Raw genomic sequence first — 13935 nt, 5'->3', positions numbered from 1 at the left:
CATATTGTAAAGCAAATAGAAATCAGAAAATCTTGTTACCTAAAAAATCAAATCTTTCTTATCTTGCATGAACTGATAATTATCATTACTGTGTTAAGGACATGAGATGAAGTTAACATGTCAAATTATTTTCAATGAAATGTAAAAAGTACATGCTCTAAATGTGTATATATAGACACTTATAATAATTCCATGTTGATAGTCTTTTGAACTATAGACAATGGATATTATTAGAAAACTTCATTTAAATGTGTTTCTAATGTTAATCATGGTAATCCTTACTAGACTGGAAACCTTTCTCGTTAGCATTAATATTGCAGATGGGCTATAAAAGGTACGAAGAGTAGCAGTCTTTAATAGACTTTGTCTGGGGACTATTTTTGGATCAGAAAACAAAACAGAAATCACTGCAGTATCTTGAGTGGAGTAATCTGTTATGAAAACACTTGAGAATTTCATGCGCACTTTAAAATTGTTAAATCTAAAATAAACTTGCAACTAACAACTGAACTGAGTTTTCAGACTTTGCTGTTAATATAAAAATGTTTACATTTACTAAGTTATGTTGGAGCACATCTTAATTCTTACTAATGTTTTTGAAGGATGCAAAAATGATGTTTATTGAGTTCCATTGAGGTTTCAGGTGTTTTTTCATATTGTATATGTATACATAAAAGCATAGTTACATATATAGCTATAACATTTGCATTAATAAAATACTTGAAATTCTGTATTGTTACTCTCTGTTAACAGAGAATAATAAAATATTCAGTTATCTAACACATTAAATTTAAAGTAGCACAAGAGCTTTTACAAGATTATCTCTCTTGGCTAATTTTGCCAGTGTTTTGGTGTATTTTATGCCATGGCTTGCCTATTTTAAAGTGATACAGCTTTGCTTTAAGGTAGGCGGATTGACGCGCTCTGAAGGTGGTTCGTTATTTCAATGACCATGTATTGATCAGAGATGCTATATTGTGAAACAATCCCAAAGGAAGGCCCTGCTTTGATGTAAACTTGTGAACAAGTACATCTGAGATACAAATGCTAAAATCTGTGTGCCTTTCATCATTTGCAGACTCAGTTTTTTATGATTGTAGTATATGCCTTTAAACTGTTATGGACAGTAGTTCTTTGAACTCTTAGAAAATAAGGAATTTGACTACTGATTTTGTACTCTGATCATTTGAACAATCAGAACTTTTTTCTATATATTTGATTTCTCCTTGTTTGCATTCAGAAGTTTGTCCTTGCTAATTTTATTTTGACTTGCCATTTATAGTGTAAAATTTCTCAATCATGATTGCCACTTTTGAAATGGAAAAGAATAAAGGGCTTTTAAAAATAAAATCTGCTTAATATGTTTTTAAAAAGAGTCAAGGGTGTAGGTTGTGTGAGCTTAATGTGAGTTATAAAAAAGCAAGGCAAAAAAGAAAAAGAAAAGAGACAGCTGGGTGACAGCAGATAGAGTGTTGGACCTTAAGTCAGAGAGACCTGAGTTCAAACCTAGTCTCATACACTTACTAGCCATGTGACCCTGGGTAAATCATTTAACCTCTGCCTATTTCAGTTTTCTCAAGTGTAAGATGGAGATAATAATAGCACCTACGTCCAAGGGTTGTTGGGAGGGTAAAATGAGATAGTATTTCTGAAGTACTTAGCAGAGTGATTGGCAATGACCATTAGTGCATAAGCCCGCCCTGTCTAGCCTGTCCTTCAGCTTAGGAGATTTCATGTCTATCCAGTGAACTTTAACCCTTCACTTTTCAGACCAGCCAGAAAAAAACAAAACAGAACTGACAGCCTTACAGTCTCACTTATTTACTATTGTGCCCCAAAAGGCCAAAATTGATTGTAGTTTCCTTCTCTCAATTCTGAGTTGGCACTTCTGAGTGGGACGCACATGGCTGCACACTAAGCCTACTAGCAGTTCCAATGGTGACCAAGTATGAGTATCCCCAACCAGTTCTGGAGTATGTTAATGTACAAGACAAGAGGTCTAAATATAGGACTGTCCTGCTTAGTCTGGGATGTCTAGTTGATCACCTTAACAAATAGTAAGTTATCAATAGGAACCTGACAGGGTGTTTATAGTTCACTTGACACTTATGTGCTCCTAAGGATAAGCCTTTCAGAGAAACTGTCTTTTTGGCAATATAAATTATCACATATGCATGAAGAGCTTTTGCATTTAAGTTCTACAAATATTTCAGTAAACGTTTGTCTTAAAATCTGCTCTTGGCTTTTTTTCCTTTAGAATGACCGAGGCTAAGAGGAATTGGGTGAGTTCCCATAATAAAGATGGAAAAGTTATAGGGAGTCAAGGGAAGAATTAAGTAAGGGGTGGAAGTGACACTGAATTCTGATGTATCCCAACATCTTGACTTGGAAGGAACCTCCTGAACCACCTAGTCCAGTCCTTGACTGGATCAGGACCTTCTCCGCAGTATAAAATCCTAGATTTGAGCTGAAGGAGCCCTTATGTTTGGCTCATCTCCACCTCTGCACTTTATAGATGAGCAAACCAAGCCTCGAAGAGGTTGACTGACTTGGCCAAAATCACAAACGTAGTAAGTAGCAAACCCAATACAATGTAAATACCTTAAGATCATGGACTGTTTCCTCTTTTTTCTGCCCTTCATCTCCCCGACGCCTTGCAACAGTGCCTTACATATAGTGAGCATTTAATGAAATGCCCATTGGTTGATTTTGACTCCAGATGCTCCCTCTAATGCTCATTCTCAAGGTTATACCAGGGGTGTACATGCTGTAGTATGGACGAACAAGCTTTTGAGGACCAACATAAGGAAATGCAGTCAGGTGGTTAATTTCTCGGCTGTTGTAGCTCATGAAAATCATCTCGGATATGGTGTGAACCCACTCTTTGACCTCTGAGGAAGCTCAAGCAGTCCTACTCTCTAGGCTGAATGACCCCATGTTCTCTACTCCTTTACACACAGAGGCCCTCCCCATTTGTCTCCGAGTGTAAGGTGGGGTTTGGGCAGGAGAAGCTTAGGAGAAAAACCATACTCTACTATTCTCATGCCACATCCATGGCCTCAATTATCATCTCTATGCAAGTGGCCCACTACTGTTTATCTGTAGCTTTAACTCTTCAATTCTATAATCTACCATCAACTGCTCTCCGAACATCTACATATGGATGTCCTAGTGGCATTTCAAAACTTGCCATGCCCCAAACCACTCATCTTTTCTGCACAGCCAGCCTCTCCTCTAAACTTTCTGAGAGCACCACCATCCTCCTTCTTCCCAGTTACAGTGGCTCATAACTTCAGTTATCCTTGACTCTTTTTTTTTTCCTCCTTTACCCCTCATATCAGATCATTTGATAAAATCTCATGATTCTATTTCTACTGCACCCCTCACAGCAGCTCCATTCCCTACACTCACCTGGGAAGCACTCTAGGCCTTCATCAGTCCCAGTTGGGCTATAGTAACCATTTTCTAAGTAGTCTCCCTTTAGTCTGTCCCTTCTCTAATCTTTCCTTCATGAAACTGCGAAAATAGTCAGTTTCTAGGTCTTAGTTCTGACCGTGTTATTATTCTTATCCACAGATTCAGTATTACCTCTGGAATGAAATACAAACTCCTCAGCATGTCTTTTAAAATTCTCCACAACCTGACTTCAACTTTGTTTTCCAGACTTATGTTATGTGTTCCATGTGGAAAAGAATAACCTTTAAATCAGTATTGATTACTTTGATTTATTTTTAGTTTGTTTGAAAGATTAAGTTCCCTTCTTTAGGAAAAGCTAGCCCTAACACCTAAGCTAAGCCAACATAGACATTCCTTTTGCCTGATTAATACCTATAGATTTAGAGAATAGATGGATTGATAAACTTTTCATTTAATAGCAAATAATTTAGAGTAAGACATATCTTTGTAGGAATAAAATAATCATAGGATTATAAGACTTTTTTAAAGGCTAAGTTCTCCTTTTCTGGAAGCTGGAGAAAGGGGGTTGACCAAAGGTTAAGTTCTTCTTTCTAGTCTTAGTGAATAAGTTCCCCTTTTTTCTTGAGCTAGAGGTTAAGTGTAAGTTGAGCAATGTAATCTTCTAAACTTGGGTTTTGCTTTCTGGTAGCTGGAGGATGAGGGGAGGGGGGCGGGGAGTGACTGCTGACTACCCACTACAAACTACAAGTCCCTCTTTCCCAGTCTAAGTTCCTCTTTACTTGAACTCCCAGAAGTAGATTTCACATTTTAGTAGCTGAAAAGTAAGTTTTGTTTTGTTTTGTTTTTAATGCAAAAAGGTATAGCTGCAGGGCAGAGATTCCTGAAGCAATCTCATTTAGGTTGATAGACATGGGCCCTAATCCAGTAGAATATCAGATTTAATAGTTGTCCTGCCCTTGAAATGCCCCCTTATGCCCGGCAGCCAATCATTGCAAATTGGCCTGCTTTCCTGTCCTTGTTCTACTTCCCTATTCCTGTAAATTGCATGCTTCTTTTCTGTTATAAAAATAAGCTCTATAAATCACTTGCTAGTGACATCTGAGGAATCAGATGACCTGGTTTGATATGCAAAATGCTAGTTTTGCAAGTTAAATCATATTACTCAGAAGTCTTGTCCCTCAGATTCTTTTTCCTATTTTAGATAATTAATTTTATGTATGTTCCAGCCAATTGGCCTAGCAACTGTTCCCCAAGCAAGATATTCCTAGAACGGTCTTCTGTTTCCATGTATTCACATAAACTATCACCCATACCTGGAATGCTCATTATCTCCATCTGTCAGAATTCTTATCTTCCTTTAAATGTCCGTTCAGGGTCCACTTCCAAGAAGCCTTCTTTGATTGATGCCTCCAGTAGCTCCAGTAGTTAGTATTCTCCACCTCTTCAAGTTATCTTCTGTCTGTCTCTTTACATGTTTCTTTCCTCCTCTCACCCCCCAACTAGCCTCGCTCCAATAGGGCAAGGCCTATTTCTTTTTTTTGTCTTAGTATCTCCAGCATTAAGCAAAAGTGGTTCAACCTTAGTACTTACTTAATAAATACTTTTTGAATTGACATCTAGATTACAATGACCTGTAGTCATTTGACTAGGAGAAGGGAGTCTTGTAGTCTCTCAGGACAGTGCCTCTAAAAGAGGAAATTATTGAGGGAACAGGTGGACCTGTGTTGATTCTGAGTTGGAGAGAAAGGATATATGGGGGGACGTTGTGAAGGTACAAATGAAAAGACTTCATAATAGATTAAGTATATTGGATGAGTTCAAATGAGAAGTTTAGTATGACTCCAGGATGAGCCCAGGTGACTGGGAAAATTGTAGTGCCTTTGACAGTAATAGGAAAGTTGAAAATAGGGAATGATTTTGAGGGAAAGACAATTAGTTCTATTTTGGACATGTAGGAATTTGAGATGCTTACAGAAAGTCCAGTTCCATATGTCCAAAAGGTGGTGGGTGATTTGGGGCTAGGGCTTAGGAGAGAGATTAGGGCTAAATATGTGTATAGATATATGGATACATATAAATCTGAGAATAATCTGTAGAGAAATAATGATAATTGAACTCATGGAAGCAGATGAGATTACTAATAACAGCATTTATATAGTGCTTCAAGACCTGCAAAGCAGTTTACAAGTATTATATTATTTGATTCTCACAACAGCCTCGGTAGTTGCTGTTATTATCCCCATTTTACAGATGGGGAAACGGAGGCAAACTGGTTTAAGTGATTTGCCCAAGATCACATAACTAGTGTCTAGGGTTGGATTTGAACTCGTTTTCCTGACTGCAGGCTTAGTGCTTCTTCCATTGTACTATCTAGCTAACTCTTGAGTGATATAATAAAAAGGAAGAGGAGAAGAGGGCCTAGGGCAGAACTGTGAGATTCCACCTCTGTGGGACTTCCTTGGCTAGTGGGAATGACCTGGATTGATGATCTGCAAAGAAGGCTGAGATGGGGCAGACAAGTGGGGGAGGGGGAGGAAACTAGGAGATACTGGTGTCACGAAAACTTAGAGAGGAGAATATCCACGAAGAGAGCATGAGATAATGTCAGAACCGTAGAGAGGACAAGATAGATGAGGATTGAGAAAGGGCTTTGTCAATTAACAAGTCTGGTAATTTTGGAGAAGAGGAAATTTGGAGGCCAAATTGCAGAGAGTTTAGAGGTGAGTGAGAGGTGAGTAGGTGGAAGCACTGAGTATAGATAGATTTCCCAAGGACTTTATCCAAGGCAAGCAGAGCTATGACAGCTAGCAGGGAAGGTTTTTTCAGATGGAGGAACATGGGCATGTTTGTAGACCGTGATCAGAGAAGAGATTGAAGTTTAGAGAGCCAATGGAGATTATAGTGGTGGTGAACTGCTGGAGAAGACCAGAGGTGATGGGATCAAGGGTGTCTAGAGACAGGTTTGCCTTGGCAAGAAGAAAAGCCATCTCTTCATCATGGACAGGAGTAGAGGAGGTAGGGGAAGATGTCTGAACAAAGAAGGCATAGGTCTAAACAACAAGAAAAAAAAAGCTTTAATGAGAAGAAAACAGGAGAAGATGGTGGAGTGAAAGGAAGCAGTACAGCCGAGCTCCCCTCCACAATCTTTACCAAGTAGATCTAGAAAACGCACCATACTGAATCTTGATGGGAAATCCAGAAAAAGTCACAAAGTCAAAAAGGAGTAGGGAGCTTGGAATGTGCTATTCCAGAAGGCAAAGGATAAAAGGCTTAAAACTAAGAATAACTTATCCACCAAAACTGAGTGTAATCATACAGGGGAGAAAAATGGACCTTTAGACAGAGATTATTTCCAAGCATTCCTGTTGAAAAGACCAGAACTGTGTAGGAACTTTAAAGTTCAGTCACTGGAGTTGACACTTATAAAAAGATAAACATGATTGAACAATGATAAAGGAATAAACAAAGACAACTGCTTACATTAAAAAAATAGGGAGATGATATATGCCCCCTTTTATCCTTATCATCATCAGGGTTCATAGAGTCCAATTAGACAAGATCTAGGAGTGATATGTCTTGATGATCTTAAGAAAAAGATAAAAAGAGAAGAGAAAAGGAATACACTGAGATGAGGGTAGGGGAGGAATTTTAGGGAAAATTATCTCACATAATCAGGGTGTACAAATAGACATCCATACAAACATGGAGGTGAGAGTCAGAGGAGCATCTGACACCTAAATCTCTCTCATATAAACTAGTCAAAGAAAAAAGAATGCACACACATAAAGCTGGGTAGAGAAATACATTTCATTCAACAGAGAAGTAGGAGGAAAAGAAAATAAGCAGGGAGGGTAAGTGTAGGGTGGAATTAGTCTTAAGCAAAACAAACTCTAAGGATGTACAAAAATGTCGAGAGATCTTTTAAAGGTGGTAAATAAAGGCAATCTGAGGGGGTGCCCATTAATTGGGGAATGGATGAACAAGTTGTGGTATATAAATGTGATAAAATACTGTTGTGCTGAACTCTTATCAGAAAATGACCAACCAAGATTCCAGAAGACTAATGTGGAAACATGTTACCCCCCTCTGATAGAGAGGTGAAGGACTCAGAATACAGAATGAAATAAATATTTTTTAGGATGTGTCCATGTAGAAATTTGTTATGATTGTCTATAGGGTTGTAATGGGTTTTGTTCTTGTGTTTTCAATGGGAAGAGACTGGGGTTGAGATGGGAGAGTGAGAAAATGCATCTTGCCTGATTAAAAATGTCTATATGAAGAAATCTTATGAACTCTGATGAACACAGTGACCAACCACAATTGCTAAGGATTCATGATGAAACATGTCGCCCACCTCCTGACAGAGAGGTGATGGACTCAGTGCAGATTGAAACTTAAAAAAAAAAATGGCCAATGAGAAATTTTGGGTTTTTTGACTTTACATGTTTGTAAACAGAGGTTTTATGTGTCTTGATTTCTCAATTGGGTGGTGGTGGTGAGGGAAGTGGAAGGGAAAGAAGGCTGATTTTTTTTGAAAATAAAATAAAATTTAAGAAAAAGGCAAGAAAACATCAAGACTGACTCTCATACTCTCATTTATATCTCGGTTTCTTATTTGCATGGGTCAAATACGGTACTTGAAGGAGGAAATGTGGTACATTGGAAGGATTGCTGAGTTTGAAGTTACTGCATCTGGCTTCAAAAACTGCCTCTGTCACTCAGTCCTTGTATGAGCCTGGGCAAATGACTGAACCTCTCTGGAATGCACTTTCCTTATGTAAAAGGAAGGGCTTGGATTAACCCTATGATCCAATGAATAAAGCCACATTCACCTTAACCCAACCTTTAGTTAGCAGACACACCGCAGGATTGCTTATAAAAATGTATCAGTCAGTCAACCTTCAAGCATTTATTAAGCATCTCCCATTTTTTAGGCACTAGGGATACAAACACAAAAGTGAAATAAGGAGTTTTTATTTGATTGGGGTGAATAATATGTACATATGTAGGTAGATAAATAAATACAATTTTGGACAGAGGGCACTCCTCTAACGGATTAAGACAGGTTTTGTGTTAATGGCTAACCTGAGTCTGGAAGGAAACTAGGGATTCTAAGAGACAAAAGAACACTTTAGTGACATAATTTTTCTCTTTCATCAACAGAGAAAGGACCAATCAATGAACTGGACGTATAACTAAAAAAATCAGAAAACATCAACCCAAAACTATAACAGAAGTTCTGAAATCAAAGACAAAACAACAAATTTGAAAACCAAAACTAACCCAAACCAAACCAAGACATTGAATTGATAACACTAGAAACTATTTTTAATAATAAAATGTTAGCTAATCTGATTTAAAGGTTTTTTTTAAAATTTTTAGGCAATTGGGGTTAAATGACTTGCTCAGGGTCACACAGCTAGTAAGTGTCAAGTGTTTGGTCTGAGGCCAGATTTGAACTCAGGTCCTCCTGACTTTAGGGCCAGTACTCTATCCCCTGTGCCACCTAGGTGCTCCCCAGTTAATATGATTTTAAAAAGAGGTAAAACAAGTTGTTGATATCAAAATTGAAAAAGGAATTCATAACAAATGAAGAAATTAAAAAAAATATTAGAAGCTATTTTACCCACTCTATGCCAACAAAACTGATAAATGCAATAGATAAATGTTTATAAAATTTTGAAAAACCTAAATTAGAACAAAAAATAGAGAATTTGAATATCCCAAACTTTTCTCCCAAAATGCATGACATCCTTTTACACTTAATCTGGATTAACAGTTTTTAAGTCTAGACAATCAACAAAACAATAAATCAAGCCTGATTTGTAATATTTGCTGAGGTACATATGCTCACACTGAAAATTTAAGAATTGGGCTAAGCTAGTTCTAAACTGGCTTCAGTATACCCATGGCAATCAAAGGACTTGGGTTTAAACCTTGCCTCTGCAATTTACTCCCTGTGTGATATTGGACAAATACCTTTACCTTCCTGGGCCTTGGATTCCTCATCTATAAACGAAAGAGATTAAACTGAATAACCACTGAGCTCCCTTCCAGCTCCAGCTAGATGGTCTAAGATCCTATGCCTCATCTTCCCTATTAGTTTCACAAGGTAAAGGACTTGGTCTGATTTCACCTTGATGTATCACTCAATGCTTATCACTCCCCAGATGAGGTGCTTAATAGATGTAATTATGTCAGGAATTCTTAACCTTTTTGTGTGTCACAGATCCCTTTGATGGAATGATGAAGCCTAGGGATCCCTCTTCGAATAAAATTTTCTAAAATTGAAGGAAATGCACGATTTCAGTTAAAGATTAATTAAAATAAGATTCATTTCCCCCCATCTAGGTTCACAGATCCCCTGAAATCCAAGTAACTTGTGAAAATTAACTATTGATCCTGTATTTTACATTTCATTTTACTCTGTGAGTGGTTTCATTCTGCAACACCACATAACAAACTAAAGCCTCTTCTCTGTCTCTAAAAAGCTCAAAAGTTCAAAAGTTCAGTCTTTCTCTCTCTCAGAATTAGATGCCAAAGGTTTAAGGTTTCTCATAATCACTGTTAATCAAAGAGGAACTCTGAGCTAGAGTTTAGAAATTCCATACTCTCATAAAACACTCTAATTCTGAGGGAACTGTTATTCTAGCACCACCTGAAAATCCAAGGATTTTGTACGTTAACTTGTGGTTGATGTCTCATCTTAACCTCGTCCTTGCCAATTAAAGGTAGTCTTATCTCATTTCCATGTGTCTGTGAGTTTGCTGCTCCTGGTTCACTATCAGCAGCCTCAGGATGCAGCTAGGTCCCATGACTTCAAAAAGCCTTCCTTTAACACAGAAAGAGATGGTCTTCATCCCACATATGTGTATGCCTGCTTTGTTTTATTTTTAACATTATCAAGCATGATCCCTCAACCCAAGATACAACCAGTCCCATAACCAATGATATAATTTCTATTCTTTTCTTTGTTCTATATTTATAAAAGTGAGTTATGTCTTCACTTTAGGGTCTTTGGCATAAATGGAAGCAAGCTAGGCTACTTTGCTCATTTTCTTCTGTAACCCTCTGATCAATTATCAATGATCTAATTCTGTGAAGTCTGGATTCAATCAAAGAGCTACACTTGAGGACCTAGATAATCAATTATCCAATTATCTAAATCTCCATTTCTTAACCAGTACCAAATCATTTTGATTACTCTTTTAGTATAGTTTGGGATCTGGTACTGTTAGCGCCACCTTCCTTCTGGTTTGTTTTTTCTTTCAGTATTTCCCTTATGATTCTTGACTTTTTGTAATTCCAGATGAATTTTGTTATTATTTTTTCTAGCTCTGTAAAGTAATCCTTTGGTAGTTTTGAATAAGCTGAATAAACAAATTAAAATTTAGGTAGCATTTTCATTTTTAGCATATTGGCACAACTTACCCACAAGCAATTAATATTTCTTCAATTATTTAAACCTGTCTTGATTTGTGTGGAGAGTGTTTTGTAATTGTATTCATGTAATTCCTGTATGTCTTGGCAAATAGGCTTTCAAGTGTTTTGTAAGTTCCATATTTATTTTAAATATAATTTTTCTTTATATTTCTTCCTGCTGGGTTTTGTTGGCAATATACTGAGAAACTAATGTGAGTTTATTTCATATCCAGTAACTGATAAAGTTATAAATTGTTTAAGTTAATTTCTTTATTGACTCTCTAGAGTTCTCTAATTAAACCATTATATCATCTGGAAAAAGTGATCATTTTATTTCCTCTTTGCCGATGATTACTTCTTCAATTTCTTTTTCTTGTCAATGCTATATCTGGCATTTCTAACATTATATCAAAAAGTAATGGTGATAATAAAAGTCCCTGCTATCTCACTTTCTTAACTGATGCAGCACTTTGTCACCTACCACTGTTACAAGGTGAAGGAGAGGATCAACAGGGTTTGCTGCATTAATCCAAAGCACCAAATTATGTAGCAGTCACACACGTCCTAGGAAGCTCCCTGAAGAATGCAGGTGCATGTTATGTGAGATAGCCCCTAGAAGGGAGGGATAATCTCTATCCCCATACATGCTTCATTGAGTTCAACACTTGCTGTGTTTTTATTCTTTCAAGAAAGATTTATTAAATACCTTCATCCAATGAACACTTACAAAGCACACTGTATCTGTATAGCACTATGCTTGGTGGTAGGAGTCACACAAAGTTTAGCTAAGACAGGGCTCCTGCCCTCATGGAGTTCACAGCCCAAGAGGAAGAATAGCCATAAACATAGTTAACTTTAATATGCAGCATTCCACAAGAAGTGCCTTAGAGGAATTCAAACTAAGTGTTCTGTGAGGTCCTAGGGGAAGTTTGTTATAAGACAGGAGAAATCAATCAAGAATAACTTGTGAAATATACCTACTATATGATAGATACGAAGAATATAAAGACAAAAATGAAAAAGTTCTTGCTTTCAAGGTGCTTAGCTTCTCTTGGAAGAGATAACATGGATGTATAGAAGTGTCAAAATATTTTGGAGATACCACGTTTCCCAGAGCTAAGGTCCAGCCAGAAGGCTGTGTCCTGAGCTTAGCGTAACAATAATCCTTTGTGCTCAGGATGGTATCACCCTCTGGCAAAGTGTACTGCTTAGATCAGCATCAAGTGTTCACTGAGGGATTTAGCTGCTTCTGTTTCCCAGGGCCATCATCCATCACATGTTCACAATCCCTGTTCCTTGTCACTGGCAGGTACTGTGCTCCTGTTCCTGTCACAAAGCTCTGGTTCTGTACCTGGAAGGGTGGTCATGACCCTCAAGACTTGAGACAATGACTGTTTCCGCAGGACCCAAGAATACTTACATCATCCCGAGAAATGCCAACCATGGGAACTATTTCAAGATCTAAGAATGATTGTGTTGTGGGCCAACCCCTTTCATGTATATAAGTGGTCCCAGCCTTAGCAGCCTTAAGCCCTCCTTCTTAGGCGGGAGGGCTTTCGTTTGCAAATGTCATTTTCCTCACTCTGAAAATAATTAAATCTTCTATTTATGTACTGATTCCCCTATCTCTAGCTTGCTGTTTGTTTGGCTCTGGTCACCCACAGGTTAGAGGCCAGTTTCGGTGCAGAAGTATATGAAAAATAAATAAAAGATAATGGGCAAAGGAGTGTACTAGTGGCTAAAGGCATAATCCAGAAGGTGATATTTTGAACTGAATACTAAAAGAAAGAAAGGATTTTAAGAGGTGAAAAAGGGACAGAGTATTGAGCAAAGGTACAGAGACAGAACATTAAACATCATATTATGGGTATTAAAATTGCCCAACCTACAATAAAAGAGACTGAGGCAGAGCTCTGAGTCAATGGCACTTTATTAAAGGGCCCCTGGTCCCCTCTAATGAAGTGAAGTTCAGATCTTCCTCATGATCTGAGATGCCCCCTTTTTCCAGTACCTTGTTTTTATAGGGTTTGATACCCAAATATACAAAAGAGGCATGGTGAAATACAGAATCTCATTGGTTGATAGACCTTGCTCTTGAGGGCCAAAAATGACATATTAGTAGAGGGATCACAGATGGGGTGAAGCGTGGGGCATCTCCACTGACTAAGTGGTTATAAGATGGTCACTTGCTCATGTTGGACAAGACAGAGAGGTCTGGAGGTGCAAAAATAAATTAGGGAACTTTCCAAAGCATCAAGGCATCCCACCCCATGCTGGATTTAGACACAGAATGTGAGTGAAACAGGATGGAGGTATCTTTGTCAGCATTCTCATTGGTCGTACAAGTGAGCCTCATAACTTGGTGAACAAGTAATGAACATTACATTAAAGTTTTAGGCCCACCAGAACCTATCTATCCCTATATGATTTATGTAGAATATCAAACTGATTAATACTGATTGGAATAGAGTAGGGGTCCAACTGAATTATTTTTCACAATGTATTTCTCACAATCTATCACCAAGAATGCCAGTTTGACGAGAGCCAGAAGTGGGGAACCTGTGGCCTTGAGGCCTTCTAGGTCCTTGGGTGCGGCCTTTTGACTGAGTTCAAGTTTTACAGAACAAATCCTTTTATTAAGAGGATTTGTTCTGTGAAGTTTGAATTTAGTCAAAGAGCTGCACTTGAGGACCTAGAGGGCCACATGTGGTCTTGAGGTCACCCCCGGACTAGACCATGGAGTATGAGATATGAATAAAGTTGGAGATTTGCATTTTTATCTGCCTACTGGATATCTCAAACTAGATATCCTGTAGATACCTTGAACTGAACAGGTCTAAAACTGAACCTTTTATCTTTTCACCAAAACCTTCCCTTTTTCTGAATTTTCTTATTACTATCTAAGACACCTTCATCTTCCCAGACACCCAGGCTCTCAACCTAAATGTTATTCTCGGCTTCTCCCTTTGTCTCACCTCCCAATATCAAATCTGTTATAAAGATGGGTGAGAGACGTATACTTAACAAAACAAGAAATAGAGGCAATTACAAAAGGTAAAATAGATAACTTTGATTACTTGAAACTGAAAAGCTTCT

The sequence above is a fragment of the Vombatus ursinus genome, unplaced genomic scaffold (genome assembly GCF_900497805.2).
Source record: "Vombatus ursinus unplaced genomic scaffold, bare-nosed wombat genome assembly UNPS02014778.1, whole genome shotgun sequence".
Lineage (NCBI taxonomy): Eukaryota > Metazoa > Chordata > Mammalia > Diprotodontia > Vombatidae > Vombatus > Vombatus ursinus.
Note: the sequence above shows the minus strand (reverse complement) of the source record.